Genomic DNA, 16,041 nt, shown 5'->3' on the forward strand with positions numbered 1-16,041 from the left:
CAGACATGGTTTTGACTCTAGACACGGAAAAGGTAGGAAAAATATGGAGGGAGCAGGGGGGAAAGGTCTCAGCTACCGGAGTTGTAGCCGCAGCACTATAGTGGCATGCCAGTGCCTCAGGATTGACCTTCCTGGGTACCGGTCGGTGCTGTGGAATTTCCAAGCCCCCAGGAAGACGTCCCGGGGCAGGCAGAGCTGACTTCAGGCAATGAGTGTGGCAGGATGGGCTCCAGCCCACGATGGCACCAGTAGACCAGTCAATGGATGGATTGTGTCGCTGGAGCCAATAGAATACCATGGGAACCTGCAGAGACTCAACCAGCAGGAATTGGACACTCGTAGGTTAACGGGGGTGTTATGGATGACCCGCCTATAGAGCGCTCGTCCAGCGCTCTAACACCCATGGGAATGGAGAGGGGTTGAGTGGGGATGACCAGCCCGGACACCAGGGTAACATCCATGAGACTCACATTGGCCCCCGAGTCGATGAGTACCTGGAGAGACTTGGACTGGTCGCCACACAGCAGGGTGGCATGGAGAGGGAGGCGAGTAAGGGGAGAAGAACAATTATCTTGAAGACCCACCTATGTACTCACTCCAATGAATGAGCTAGGTCTCTTGAAGGGACAAGTAGACACAATATGACCGGCAGTACCGCAATACAGACAACTCTGGGTCTCAAGTCTGCGTACTCGTTAGACTGGAGACAGCCTAGCCCTGCTAAGCTGCATCGGCTTGGGAAGAGGTGAATCGGCAGTCTCCGGAGGCTCTTGGATGGACTAGAGTAAGCTCGAATCCTTTCGGGGACGTAGACGCCGGGGACTTCCGGAGTTTATTAGATGCCAGGTGGGATCCCTGAGTGAGAGATTGGGACCGCAATCGGACATCTTCTCCCTCCTACGTTCCCGTAGCCGACCATCGATTCGAATTGTTAAAGCGATGAATGAGTGGAGATCCGTCGGTAATTCTCGGGCTGCCAGCTCATCCTGAGAGTGAGCTGTAGCCTCTTGCCTGTTTCTGTTTGAGTCTTTTTTTAAGAATGTGAAACAACGTTATGGCTGCTTTTCATTAAATCATGTATCTGTCCTATAGGTTAAAAGGATTTTGTTCATATGTGCATAATATTATATTTTGTAGCTACCGAATTTATGAAAATGAACAGTTCATGCGAAAAATCCTTCTGGTAAAATGCTGACATTTGGTCATTTCAATTTAAAAAATACCTAAGAAATTGAATTAGTTATTTTAGAGACACAAAGAGTGGGAATTTAGCAGACGCTCTTATCCAGAACGACTTACAGTGAGTTTATTCATCTTAAGATGGTTCTGCTATTGGGGTGCCAGGACAGAGAAAAGCTTGGACTGGCCTGAGCGGGACCTGCCCTCCCATAGGTTTGGGAGGGCCAAGAGACCTGAGGTGGCAGGACGGAGTGCTCGGGTTGGGGTGTAAGGTTTGAGCATAGCCTGAAGGTAGTGAGGGGCAGTTCCTCTTGCTGTTCCGTAGGTAAGCCCCAGGGTCTTGTAGTGGATGTGATCTTCGACTGGAAGCCAGTGGAGTGAGTGGAGGAGTGGGGTGACATGGCTCTCACCATCATCATTAATCAAATCAAGTTTATTTTATATAGCCCTTCGTACATCAGCTAATATCTCGAAGTGCTGTACAGAAACCCAGCCTAAAACCCCCAAACAGCAAGCAATGCAGGTGTAGAAGCACGGCGGCTAGGAAAAACTCCCTAGAAGGACCAAAACCTAGGAAGAAACCTAGAGAGGAACCAGGCTATGAGGGGTGGCCAGTCCTCTTCTGGCTGTGCCGGGTGGAGATTATAACAGAACATGGCCAAGATGTTCAAATGTTCATAAATGACCAGCATGGTCAAATAATAATCAGAAGTAAATGTCAGTTGGCTTTTCATAGCCGATCATTAAGAGTATCTCTACCGCTCCTGCGGTCTCTTGAGAGTTTAAATCAGCAGGTCTGGGACAGGTAGCACGTCCGGTGGACAGGTCAGGGTTCCATAGCCGCAGGCAGAACAGTTGAAACTGGAACAGCAGCAAGGCCAGGTGGACTGGGGACAGCAAGGAGTCATCATGCCTGGTAGTCCTGACACATGGTCCTAGGGCTCAGGTCCTCCGAGAGAGAGAAAGAAGGAGAGAATTAGAGAGAGCATACTTAAATTCACACAGGACACCGGATAAGACAGGAGAAGTACTCCAGATATAACCAACTGACCCTAGCCCCCCGACACATAAACTACTGCAGCATAAATACTGGAGGCTGAGACAGGAGGGGTCAGGAGACACTGTGGTCCCATCCGATGATACCCCCAGACAGGGCCAAACAGGAAGGATATAACCCCACCCACTTTGCCAAAGCACAGCCCCCACACCACTAGAGGGATATCTTCAACCACCAACTTACCATCCTGAGACAAGGCCGAGTATAGCCCACAAAGATCTCCACCACAGCACAAACCAAGGGGGGGCGCCATTAACATTATTTATATCATTCAAATTCACCAAATCATTTTGTTCATAAGCGTTATAAGGCTTATGAACAAAATTATTTGTTTAATGATGATGGTGAGAGCCCAGTAACAAATGGACTCCCATCCCTTTCATCATAGAGACTATTGTTACTTCCACCTCAAACTCAACCTCAACAAGACCTGCCCGCTCAAGACCTGCCCGCTCAAGACCTGCCCGCTCAAGACCTGCCCGCTCAAGGCCTGCCCGCTCAAGGCCTGCCCGTTCAAGACCTGCCCGTTCAAGACCTGCCCGCTCAAGGCCTTCCCGCTCAAGGCCTGCCCGCTCAAGACCTGTCCGCTCAAGGCCTGCCCGCTCAAGACCTGCCCGTTCAAGACCTGCCCGCTCAAGGCCTGCCCGCTCAAGGCCTGCCCGTTCAAGACCATTAAACGTCCTGAATAATAGAGAGGGGAAATACCTTGGTTGTTCGCTCAATAGCCAGGGCTGTGTCCAATCCGAGGCACATAAACATATGAAAACATTAACTCATTACCTTGATGACTTCTCTGTTAAATCTTCTAGACCCTGCTGCAAATCAAGCAGACAACAGCAGATAATCAACACAAATTTAGGGGTATTGGATTGGATCTTCACTGATGCAGCAGCTGCTTTTGCATCGTGTGCTATAGGCCAATCCCACAGCTGGTTGTCACTTGACTGTCATTCAGAAAAATGTTTCCTCGATCAGCTGATGATGGTTGCCAATATCACTAGGCCTAACTAAACAGCTGGATACCAAATACGCACACAAAAAATAGGTATATTAGTCTACGCATAGCCTATTGAAGAACAACGCAAGTTAGGTGACTCTTTCGGTTAGAATAATTCGATTTTGCTCTCAGTACCTCCTATGACCAGGTTAATACCTCTCAGTACCTTCTATGACCAGGTTAATACCTCTCAGTACCTTCTATGGCCAGGTTAATACCTCTCAGTACCTTCTATGACCAGGTTAATACCTCTCAGTACCTCCTATGACCAGGTTAATACCTCTCAGTACCTTCTATGACCAGGTTAATACCTCTCAGTACCTTCTATGACCAGGTTAATACCTCTCAGTACCTTCTATGACCAGGTTAATACCTCTCAGTACCTCCTATGATCAGGTTAATACCTCTCAGTACCTTCTATGACCAGGTTAATACCTCTCAGTACCTTCTATGACCAGGTTAATACCTCTCAGTACCTTCTATGACCAGGTTAATACCTCTCAGTACCTTCTATGACCAGGTTAATACCTCTCAGTACCTTCTATGACCAGGTTAATACCTCTCAGTACCTTCTATGACCAGGTTAATACCTCAGTACCTCCCAGTTGGCTCCTGGTTTTGTTTCCTAACGCTATTATAAGGTTATTACAGTGTTATTGTCTGTCTGCTCTGGATTGTTTCGTAATGTTGTTTATTGTCTGAGAGGAGCTCAAGTTGAGGAAATGAGTCTTGCTGACATCGTCTGGTCTGGTCTGCTGCTCAGGCAGGTAACTGGAAGCAGGCCTTGACACGTTCCTCACACTCAACCCCCCTCTTTTTCACCCTCTTTCTGCTTAACTCTGCCCTCTCTCTATCTTTCTGTCTATCTCTTTGTCTTATTTAACCTCTATTTAGGCAGGGGAGTTCCCATTGGGACCAAAGTCTCTTTCTCTCAACCAACAGCTTGAAAAAGTTACATCCTAGTTACAATGCTAATTACAATGTCATTGCCAACATGGGTGGTAGTTTGCCAAACTCTTGGTTGGCAGCCCGGGGTCTGTTGTCCTGATAGTCTACCCACGCAGTAGTGCCAGCCCAGGCATTCCGGAGGCCCCATTCCCTCCATCTGTCCCTCCGTTCCTTCCACCTCCCTGCCTGGCATCTAAATCTGCTCTCCTGATCACATGGTGGGACCAAAGAAAAGGGGAAAAACCCTCCTTTAAGCCCAGGATTTCTCCTGGGCTTAAAGGAGAGAACAATCATACATGTTTCTTGCCTCTCAGAAGTCAGTGTTGTAATGTGATCCAGGATAGAACCTGTCGGTCCACCTGGCTTGACCTTGACCCTTACGCTGCCCCTTACACTGACCCTGACTCTGACCCTTATACTGCCCCTTACACTGACCCTGACTCTGACCCTTACCCTGCCCCTTACACTGACCCTGACTCTGACCCTTACACTGACCCTGACTCTGACCCTTACCCTGCCCCTTACTCTGACCCTGACTCTTACCCTTCCCCTGACCCTTACCCTGCCCCTTACACTGACCCTGCCCCTGCCCCTTACCCTGCCCCTTACCCTGACCCTGACCCTTACCCTGCCCCATACCCTGCCCCTTACTCTGACCCTTATACTGCCCCTTACACTGACCCTGACTCTGACCCTTACCCTGCCCCTGACCCTTACCCTTCCCCTTACCCTGACCCTGCCCCTTACTCTGCCCCTGCCCCTGCCCCATACCCTGCCCCATACCCTGCCCCTTACCCTGCCCCTTACCCTGACCCTGCCCCTTACCCTGACCCTGCCCCTTACCCTGCCCCTTACACTGCCCCTTACCCTGCACCTGACCCTTACCCTGCCCATTTCCCTGACCCTTACCCTGACCCTTACCCTGCTCCTTACCCTGACCCTTACCCTGCCCCTGACCCTTACCCTGCCCCTTACTCTGACCCTGCCCCTGCCCCATACCCTGCCCCATACCCTGATCCTTACCCTGCCCCTTACCCTGACCCTGCCCCTTACCCTGACCCTGCCCCTGACCCTTACCCTGCCCCTTACTCTGACCCTGCCCCTGACCCTTACTCTGCCCCTGCCCCTTACCCTGCCCCTTACCCTTACCCTGCCCCTGACCCTTACTCTGCCCCTGCCCCTTACCCTGCCCCTTACCCTACCCCTGACCCTTACCCTGCCCCTTACTCTGACCCTGCCCCTTACCCTGCCCCTTACACTGCCCCTTACCCTACCCCTGCCCCTTACCCTGCCCCTTACCCTGCCCCTTACCCTGCCCCTTACGCTGCCCCTGCCCCTTACGCTGCCCCTTACGCTGCCCCTTACTCTGACCCTGCCCCTTACCCTGCCCCTTACACTGACCCTTACCCTACCCCTGACCCTTACCCTGCCCCTTACCCTGCCCATTTCCCTGACCCTTACCCTGACCCTTACCCTGCCTCTGACCCTTACCCTGCCCCTTACCCTGCCCATTTCCCTGAGCCTTACCCTGACCCTTACCCTGCCCATTTTCCTGACCCTTACCCTGACCCTTACCCTGCCCATTTCCCTGACCCTTACCCTGCCCCTTACCCTGACCCTTACCCTACCCCTGACCCTTACCCTGCCCCTTACTCTGACCCTGCCCCTTACCCTGCCCCTTACGCTGCCCCTTACCCTGACCCTTACCCTGCCCATTTCCCTGACCCTTACGCTGACCCTTACCCTGCCTCTGACCCTTACCCTGCCCATTTCCCTTACCCTGACCCTTACCCTGCCCATTTCCCTGACCCTTACCCTGCTCCTTACCCTGACCCTTACCCTGCACCTGACCCTTACCCTGCCCCTGCCCCTTACCCTGCCCCTTACACTGACCCTTACCCTACCCCTGACCCTGACCCTTACCCTTACCCTGCCCCTTACCCTGCCCCTTACCCTGCCCCTGACCCTTACCCTGCTCCTTACCCTGCCCCTTACCCTGCCCCTTACCCTGCCCCTTACACTGCCCCTTACCCTGCCCCTGACCCTTACCCTGCCCCTTACTCTGACCCTGCCCCTTACCCTGCCCCTTACACTGCCCCTTACCCTGCACCTGACCCTTACCCTGCCCATTTCCCTGACCCTTACTCTGACCCTTACCCTGCTCCTTACCCTGACCCTTACCCTGCACCTGACCCTTACCCTGCCCCTTACGCTGCCCCTTACCCTGCCCCTGACCCTTACCCTGCCCATTTCCCTGACCCTTACCCTGCTCCTTACCCTGACCCTTACCCTGCACCTGACCCTTACCCTGCCCATTTCCCTGACCCTTACCCTGACCCTTACCCTGCTCCTTACCCTGCTCCTTACCCTGACCCTTACCCTGACCCTTACCCTGACCCTTACCCTGATCCTTACCCTGCACCTGACCCTTACCCTGCCCCTTACGCTGCCCCTTACGCTGCCCCTTACCCTGACCCTTACCCTGCCCATTTCCCTGACCCTTACCCTGCTCCTTACCCTGACCCTTACCCTGCACCTGACCCTTACCCTGCCCATTTCCCTGACCCTTACCCTGACCCTTACCCTGCTCCTTACCCTGACCCTTACCCTGCACCTGACCCTTACCCTGCTCCTGACCCTTACCCTGACCCCGCCCACCCCTCAACTCACACAGTGGCTGCATCCCAATTGACACCCTATTATCTATTTAGAAAAATGCACTACTGGTCAACAGTAGTGCACTATATAGGGGATAGGGTGCCATTTGGGATGCAGGAGGCTTCAGCCTATTGTTCTGCCCACCCACAGACAGGCCACAGCACTGAGCACTGCAGGACAGACAGACAGACAGGCCACAGCACTGAGCACTGCAGGACAGACAGACAGACAGACAGACAGACAGACAGACAGACAGACAGACAGGCCACAGCACTGAGCACTGCAGGACAGACAGACAGACAGACAGACAGGCCACAGCACTGAGCACTGCAGGACAGACAGGCAGACAGACAGGCCACAGCACTGAGCACTGCAGGACAGACATGCAGACAGGCCACAGCACTGAGCACTGCAGGACAGACAGACAAACAAGCCACAGCACAGCACTGCAAGACAGACAGGCCACAGCACTGCAAGACAGGCAGGCTACAGCACTGAGCACTGCAGGACAGGCAGACAGACCGGCCACAGCACTGAGCACTGCAAGACAGACAAGCAGGCCACAGCACTGCAGGACAGGCAGACAGACCGGCCACAGCACTGCAGGACAGGCAGACAGACAGGCCACAGCACTGAGCACTGCAGGACAGACAGGCAGACATGCAGGCCACAGCACTGCAGGACAGGCAGACAGACAGGCCACAGCACTGAGCACTGCAGGACAGACAGGCAGACATGCAGGCCACAGCACTGCAGAACAGGCAGACAGACAGGCCACAGCACTGAGCACTGCAGGACAGACAGGCAGACATGCAGAAGAGAGGAGGGGAGGAGAGGATTAGTAGTAGTGTCTGGCCGGTAGGTCAGTGGGAGGAAATGCCCCCCATCACGGAGCACTAGAGAGAAGAAGCCAGGTGGTAGAGGCAGTGGCGAGGGAGAGCGAAGGTGTGTGTGTGTGTGTGTGTGTGTGTGTGTGTGTGTGTGTGTGTGTGTGTGTGTGTGTGTGTGTGTGTGTGTGTGTGTGTGCGTAGGTGTGAGAGAGAGAGGCTGTGCGTGGGACCAGGAAGAGAGGAGAGAACTGAAGTCACAGCTTAATTCACTGAGAGGTGAACAACGATCTTTTGTTTATTTAGTTATATAACGTCAGATTGACAAGGTAACATTATGGCGGCGGAATAGTAGGTTATTTCAATGTGCTTTTAGAACGTTCACTGTACAGTTGACAGTTACCTAGAAATGCAGCAGTCTTAAGTTTAAAAAAAGTAAATATGGACCTATACTATTAATACACAAATCACAAAGTTCAGTTTATAGAAGACTAGCAAAAATCCTGCAGACATTTTTATGTTGTTGTGTTTCATGTTGTAGCTTTAGTAAACTGTGAGGGGGATGGCGAGTCATTGAATTAACTTTTAGCCCAGGAAGCTCATTTGCTATTAAAATGAACAGGAGCCTCCCGGATGGGGCAGTGGTCTAGGGCACTGCATCGCAGTGCTAACTGCGCCACCAGAGTCTCTGGGTTCGCCCCCCAGGCTCTGTCGCAACCGGCCGCGACCGGGAGGTCCGTGGGGCAACGCACAATTGGGCTAGCGTCGTCCGGGTTAGGGAGGGTTTGGCCGGTAGGGATTTCCTTGTCTCATCGCGCTCCAGCGACTCCTGTGGCGGGCCGGGCGCAGTGCGCGCTAACCAAGGTGGCCGGGTGCACGGTGTTTCCTCCGACACATTGGTGCGGCTGGCTTCCGGGTTGGAGCAGTGCGGCTTGGTTGGGTTGTGCTTCGGAGGACGCATGACTTTCGACCTTCGTCTCTCCCGAGCCCGTACGGGAGTTGTAGCGATGAGACAAGATAGTAATTACTAGCGATTGGATACCACGAAAATTGGGGAGAAAAGGAGATAAAAATGTTTAAAAAATAAATAAAATAAAAAAATAAAAAAATGAACAGGGAATTATCTTGCTAACTTTTCATACTGAGGCAGTAGTTTCTATTTACCACCATAATATCCTGGTTCACTGACCAGCAGGAAACAACATGGCCTCTTGTTGGTACTACACCATTGCTAATAGAGTGAATTCAGAAGCCCTTGGAGAGATGTTTAGACCACAATAGCTAATGATGAGGTTTAAAGCTGACTTCCTGTTGTGCATCCTAATGTCTTTCAGACACAGTCACAAGTCTCTCCGTTGCCTGCAAATAGCCCTCCATTCATTTAGGCTACATTGGCGTTTATAGTCTTACGTCAGTAGGCTCGTGTTACGTTAGGAATTCCCCCAGTGATTGTTCACCTATTTATTCACTGAAGCGTGATGACAAGTGAGATTAGAAGTCAGTCCCTGTGTCTACCATCCGACAGGCAGTTCTCTCTCAAAGTCCTGTGGCGTCTGCAACCTTTCTGTTCCCACCGGTCTCATACTCTGCTCTCTGTGGGCTCTCTGTGATTCAGACAAAAAGACCAGTACAGCAAAGTCAACACAGATCCGTATCAATGTTTACAACACAGACCCTCATGTTCTGTCTCTCTCTCTCTCTCTTTCTCTCTCTCGCTCACTCTCTCTCTCTCTCTCTCTCTCTCTCTCATCTCTTTCTCCCGCTCTCTCTTTCTTCCACTCTCTCTCTCTTTCCCTGTCATCCACTACTCTCTTTCTCCCACTCTCTCTCTCTTGCCCCGTCATCCACTACTCTCTTCTCTCTCTCGCTCACGCTCTTTCTCTCATCTCTTTCTCCCGCTCTCTCTTTCTCCCACTCTCTCTCTCTTTCCCTGTCATCCACTACTCTCTTTCTCCCACTCTCTCTCTCTTGCCCCGTCATCCACTACTCTCTTCTCTCTCTCGCTCACGCTCTTTCTCTCATCTCTTTCTCCCACTCTCTCTTTCTCCCACTCTCTCTCTTGCCCCGTCATCCACTACTCTCTTTCTCAGTCCATCTGTCTCTCTCTTGGGTTCCAACGGTCTAAGGCACTGCAACGCTGTGCTGGAGGCGCCACTACAGACCCTGGTTTGATTCCAGGCTGTATCACAACCGGCCGTGATTGGGAGTCCCATAGGGTGGTGCACAATTGGCCCAGTGTTATCCGGGTTAGGGTTTGGCCAGGGTAGGCTGTCATTGTAAATAAGAATTTGTTCTTAACTGACTTGCCTAATTAAATGAAGGTTAAATAAAATAAAATCCCACTCTGGCTCTCCCTCCATCCCTCACTCTCTCTCTCTCCATTTCTCTCTAATACTGCTGACAGTGTGAGGAGATAGAGTCTAAGGCTAGCTAATTCAGGTGTGGGCCGTTGACGTGGGAAACACTCCACTCTGTATCAGATCAGTATCTAACACTGTAATCACAGAACACTGACTCCTATGTGAACCTGTTTCCCTGCAGAAGGGAACAATGGACTCTTTTTTAGACACAACACCTCTCTGTCTCTCTCTCTGTCTATGTCTCGCTCTCTCTCTGTCTCTATGTCTCGCTCTCACTCTATGTCTCTCTCTCTATGTCTCGCTCTCTCTGTCTCTCTGTCTATGTCTCTCTCTCTCTCTGTCTATCTCTCTCTCTCTCTCTCTATCTGTCTCTCTCTATGTCTCTCTGTCTATGTCTCGCTCTCTCTCTGTCTCTCTATGTCTCGCTCTCTCTCTCTCTATGTCTCTCTCTCTCTCTCTATCTGTCTCTCTCCCTATGTCTCTCTGTCTATGTCTCGCTCTCTCTCTGTCTCTCTATGTCTCTCTCTCTCTCTCTCTATGTCTCTCTCTCTCTCTCTCTCTCTCTCTCTCTCTCTCTCTCTCTCTCTCTCTATGTCTCTCTGTCTATGTCTCGCTCTCTCTCTCTGTTTCTCTATGTCTCGCTCTCTCTCTCTATGTCTCTCTCTCTCTATGTCTCTCTCTCTATGTCTCTCTCTCTCTGGCTCTCTCTCTCTGTCTCTCTATGTCTCGCTCTCTCTCTCTATGTCTCTCTACGTCTCTCTCTCTATGTCTCGCTCTCTCTCTCTGTCTCTCTCTCTCTCTCTCTGTCTATGTCTCTCTCTCTCTCTCTCTCTCTCTCTCTCTCTCTCTCTCTCTCTCTCTATGTCTCAATTTCAATTCAATTTCAATTTAAGGGCTTTCTTGGCATGGGAAACATGTTAACATTGGCAAAGCAAGTGATTTAGATAATATACAAAAGTGAAATAAACACAAAAAAATGAACAGTTAACATTACACTCAGTTCCAAAATAATAAAGAGATTACAAATGTCATATTATGTCTATATACAGTGTTGTAACGATGTACAAATAGTTAAAGTACTAAAGGGAAAATAAATAAACATAATTATGGGTTATATTTACAATGGTGTTTGTTCTTCACTGGTTGCCCTTTTCTTGTGGCAACAGGTCACAAATATTGTTTCTGTGTGGCGCACTGTGGTATTTCACCCAGTAGATATGGGAGTTTATCAAAATTGGATTTGTTTTTTAATTCTTTGTGGGTCTGTGTAATCTGAGGGAAATATGTGTCTCTAATAGGGTCATACATTTGGCAGATGGTTAGGAAGTGCAGCTCAGTTTCCACCTCATTTTGTGGGCAGTGTGCACATAGCCTGTCTTCTCTTAAGAGTCAGGTCTGCCTACGGTGGCCTTTCTCAATAGCAAGGCTTTGCTCACTGAGTCTGTATATAGTAAAAGCTTTCCTTAAGGAGCTCCTTTAGCACCTTGGACTCAGAAACCGCCTACAGTGAGATACTTTGTAGTGGGGCAGGGAAACAGACGGAGGAGCATCGTCACATTGGAAGAGGTGGGAGATGAGGAAATGTTGGACGGGCAAGGAGGCATGGCTGAGTCAAATAGGAATCCTGACTTAATGAAGTGGTGATTAAAGAGCTCAGCCATGTGCTTCTTGTCACTAACAACCACATCATCAACATTAAGGGACATGGGCAGCTGTGAGGAGGAGCGTTTATTCTCCAGGTCTTTAACTGTTCTCCAGACCTTCTTGGGGTTAGACCCACAGAGAGAGAACTGCTCCTTAAAGTAACTAACTTTGGCCTTCTGGATAGCCTGAGTGCACTTATTTCTCATTTGCCTGAACGAGAGCAAGTCAGCGTGAATGCCGTGTGCCGAGCGATTTGCCAAATGAAATTCTTGAGGTGGAGTGACTCTGCCAGATCACGGTTGAACCAGGGGCTGAACCTGTTTTTAATTCTCATTTAGCTTATGAGCGTGTATTTGTTACCACTGAAAATATATAAAAAAAAAAAAAAGAAGGACCAAGCGTCTTCGACAGAGGGGATCAAGCTGATTCTATACCAATTTACAGAGGCCAGTTCATGAAGGAAGGCTTGCTCATTAAAGTTTTTTAGCAAGCGTCTATGACAAATCAGGACAGGTCGTTTCACTGAGCAGCCATTACGAACACAGCTGTAAAACAGTGATCACTAAGGTCATTACAGAAAACACCAGACTGATACCTATCAGGATAACATCGAGGAGAGTAGCCATTTCTGGGTGTTTGGAGTCATACTATGTGGGACTGGTTATAATCTGAGAAAGATTTATAGAGCCCCATTGCTTTAGGACTTGGTCAGGTGGTTTAAACATGTCCCAGTTTAGGTCACCTAGCAGGACAAATTAAGACTTATTGTAAGGGGCCAGGAGAGAGCTTAGGGTGCAGGCCGGTGCTGATGGAGGACGATAGCACCCAGCAACAGTCAACAAAGAGCTATTTGAAAGTTTAATGTGTAAATCCAGCAGATCAAATTGTTTGGGGACAGACTTGGTGGAGACAACCGAGCACTGAAGGTGATCCTTGTTAAAGATTGACACTTCACCACCTTTGGAAGATCCGTCTTGCCAAAAAAGGTTCAGTTTGGGTCAGTCACAGGGGTCAGGTATTCTGCCACTGTGTACTCCCTGTTTAGGGCCAAATAGCATTCTAGTTTGCTCTGTTTTTTTGTTAATTCTTTCCAATGTGTTAGTAAGTATATTTTTGTTTTCTTATGATTTGGTTGGATCGAATTATATTGTTGTCCTGGGGCTTTGTGGGGTCTGTTAGTGTCTGTGAACAGAGCCCCAGGACCAGCTTGCTTAGGGGACTCTTCTCCAGGTCAATCTTTCTGTAGCTGAGGGCTTTGTTATGGAAGGTTTGGGAATCGCTTCCTTTTAGGTGGTTGTAGAATTTAATGTCTGTTTTCAGGATTTTGATCATTAGCAGGTATCGGCCTAATTCTGCTCTGCATGCATTATTTGGTGATTTATGTTGTACACAGAGGATATGTTTGCAGAATTCTGGATGCAGAGTCTTTGTCCCATTTTGTGAATTCTTGGTTGGTGAGCGGACCCCAGACTTCACAACCATAAAGGGCAATGGGTTCTATAACTGATTCAAGTATTTTTAGCCAGATCCTAATTGGTAGGTTGAATTTTATGTTCCTTTTTGACGGCATAGAATGCCCTTCTTGCCTTGTCTCTCAGATCGTTCATAGCTTTGTGGAAGTTACCTGTGGCGCTAATGTTTAGGCTGAGGTATGTATAGTTTTTTGTGTGCTCTAGGGCAACGGTGTCTAGATGGAATTTGTGGTCCTGGCAACTGGACCTTTTTGGAACACTATTATTTTTGTCTTACTGAGATTTACTATCAGGGCCCAGGTCTGACTGAACCTGTGCAGAAGATCTAGGTGATGCTGTAGGCCCTCCTTGGTTGGGGTCAGAAGCACCAGATCATCAGCAAACAGTAGACATTTGACTTCAGATTCTAGTAGGGTGAGGCCGGGTGCTGCAGACTGTTCTATTGCCCTCACCAATTCGTTGATATATATGTTGAAGAGGCTGGGGCGTAATTGGCTCATTCATCCCCCCCCGCCTCTCCCCTGTAACTGTTCCCCAGGTCGTTGCTGAAAATTAGAATTTGTTCTCAGTCAACTTACCTGGTAAAATTAGGGTTAAAAAAAATCCAAAAGAAGCTGCATCCCTGTCTCACCCCCCGGCCCTGTGGAAAGAAATGTTTTTTTTGTTCGTTTTTTTACAATTTTAACCGCACACTTGTTGTTTGTGTACATGGATTTTATAATGTCATAAGTTTTCCCCCCAACACCACTTTTCATCAATTTGTATAGCAGATCCTCTTGGCAAATTGTGTCAAACTTTTTTGAAATCTACAAAGCATGAGAGGAGTTTGCCTTTGTTTTGGTTTGTTTGGTTGTCAGTTAGGGTGTGCAGGGTGAATGCGTGGTCTGTCCTACAGTAATTTGGTAAAAAGCCAATTTGACATTTGCTCAGTACATTGTTTTCTCTGAGGAAATGTACGAGTCTGCTGTTAACGATAATGCAGAGGATTTTCACAAGGCTGCTGTTAACGCATATCCCAAGGTAGTTGTTGGTGGTCAAATCTGTCTCCACTTTTGTGGATTGGGGTGATCAGTCCTTGGTTCCAAATATTGGGGAAGATGCCAGAGCCAAGGATGATGTTAAAGAGTTTTAGTATAGCCAATTGGAATTTGTGGTCTGTATATTTGATCATTTATTTTAGGATACCATCAATACCAAAGGCCCTTTTTGGGTTGGAGGGTTTGTATTTTGTCCTGTAGTTCATTCAAGGTAATTGGAGAATCCAGTGGGTTCTGGTAGTCTTTAATAATTGATTCCAATATTTGTATTTGATCTCTCTGTCTCTCTTTCTCTCACACACCTTTCGCTCTGTTCAGGTTCATGAGATGTTTGTTCTTTCTGTCCTGTCCCTTCCTTTATTAACTTAGCCTGGGACTGGAATGTGACATCCTGCTCGCTGTCTTGATTCTGTTGGGGGAATTATGGGCCATTTTATGTCTGCTAGCCAGGACAATCTCAGTCCTGTTCCCCTGAGAAACAAAGATGTTGTGTGTGTTGAGGTATTGTGAGTTTTCTCTGTGTGTAGCTGTTACACATCTTCACTATTTATCTGTGATCAGGCCCTGAAGCCACCCTGTATAACCTAGAGGTGTTAGGGTTGTTTTAATAAGACCATCTGCCCCTCACTCACCACACACACAGTCTCCCTGTTGATTCACACCACCAACCACTGTGTGTGTGTGTGTGTGTGTGCGTGTGTGTGTGTGTGTGTGTGTGTGTGTGTGTGTGTGTGTGTGTGTGTGTGTGTGTGTGTGTGTGTTTTCCATCAATCAGTGGTGCTCTCTCAGCCTGTGTGTGTATTTTAACTGAATGTGACTTACAGTTTGAACACCTACTCATTCAAGGGTTTTTCTTTATTTTTACTATTGTCTACATTATAGAATAATAGTGAAGACAACGAAACTATGAAAAACATATGGAATCATGTAGTAACCAAAAAAATGTTAAACAAATCAAAATATATGTTATATTTGAGATTCTTCAAAGCAGCCACCCTTTGCCCCGAGTGGACTCCTGAGTGGCGCAGTGGTCTAAGACACTGCATCTTATTACAAGAGGCATCACTCCAGTACAAGGTATGAATCCAGGCTGCATCACACCTTGATTGGGAGTCCCATAGGGCTGCGCACAGTTGGCCGGTGTAGGCTGTCATTGTAAATAAGAATTTGTTCTTAACTGACTTGCCTAGTTAAATATAGGTTCAATAATTGTATTTGCCTTGATGACAGCTTTGCACACTCTTGGCATTCTCTCAACCAACTTCATGAGGTAGTCACCTGAAATATCTTTAAATTAACAGGTGTGCCTTGTTAAAAGTTAATTTGTGGAATTCCTTCTTAATGCGTTTGAGCCAATCAGTTGTGTTGTGACAAGGTAGGGGTGGTATACAGAAGAAATCTCTATTTGGTAAAAGACCAAGTCCATAGTATGGCAAGAACATCTCAAATAAGCAAAGAGAATGACAGTCCATCATTATTTTAAGACATGAAGGTCAGTCAATCAGTAACATTTCAAGAACTTAAAGTTTCTTCATATGCAGTCGCAAAAACCATCAAGCGCAATGATGAAACTGGCTCTCATGAGGATCGCCACAGGAAAGGAAGACTCAGAGTTACCTCTGTTGCTTATGATAAATTCCTTAGAGTTACCAGCCTCAGAAATTGAGTTCAAGTAACAGACACATCTCAACATCAACTGTTCAGAGGAGACTGCGTGAATCAGGCCTTCATGGTCGAATTGCTGCAAAGAAACCACTACTTAAGCTCACCAATTAGAAGAAGAAACTTGCTTGGGCCAAGAAACACAACCAATGGACATTAGACCGGTGGATGTCTGTCCTTTGAGATTGAGATTTTTGGTT

At 48.4% G+C, this 16,041-nt stretch overlaps 1 protein-coding gene across 3 annotated transcripts in view; it reads left to right on the forward strand.

Moving 5' to 3' along the window:
• Positions 1 to 16,041, forward strand: part of LOC129827395 (NEDD4-binding protein 3-A-like) — an 89,653-nt gene that overhangs the window by 16,414 nt on the left and 57,198 nt on the right. The gene's annotated exons all lie outside the window — the stretch shown is intronic.

This window comes from Salvelinus fontinalis, chromosome 29, assembly GCF_029448725.1.
Source record: "Salvelinus fontinalis isolate EN_2023a chromosome 29, ASM2944872v1, whole genome shotgun sequence".
In the NCBI taxonomy this organism is placed as follows: Eukaryota; Metazoa; Chordata; class Actinopteri; order Salmoniformes; family Salmonidae; genus Salvelinus; species Salvelinus fontinalis.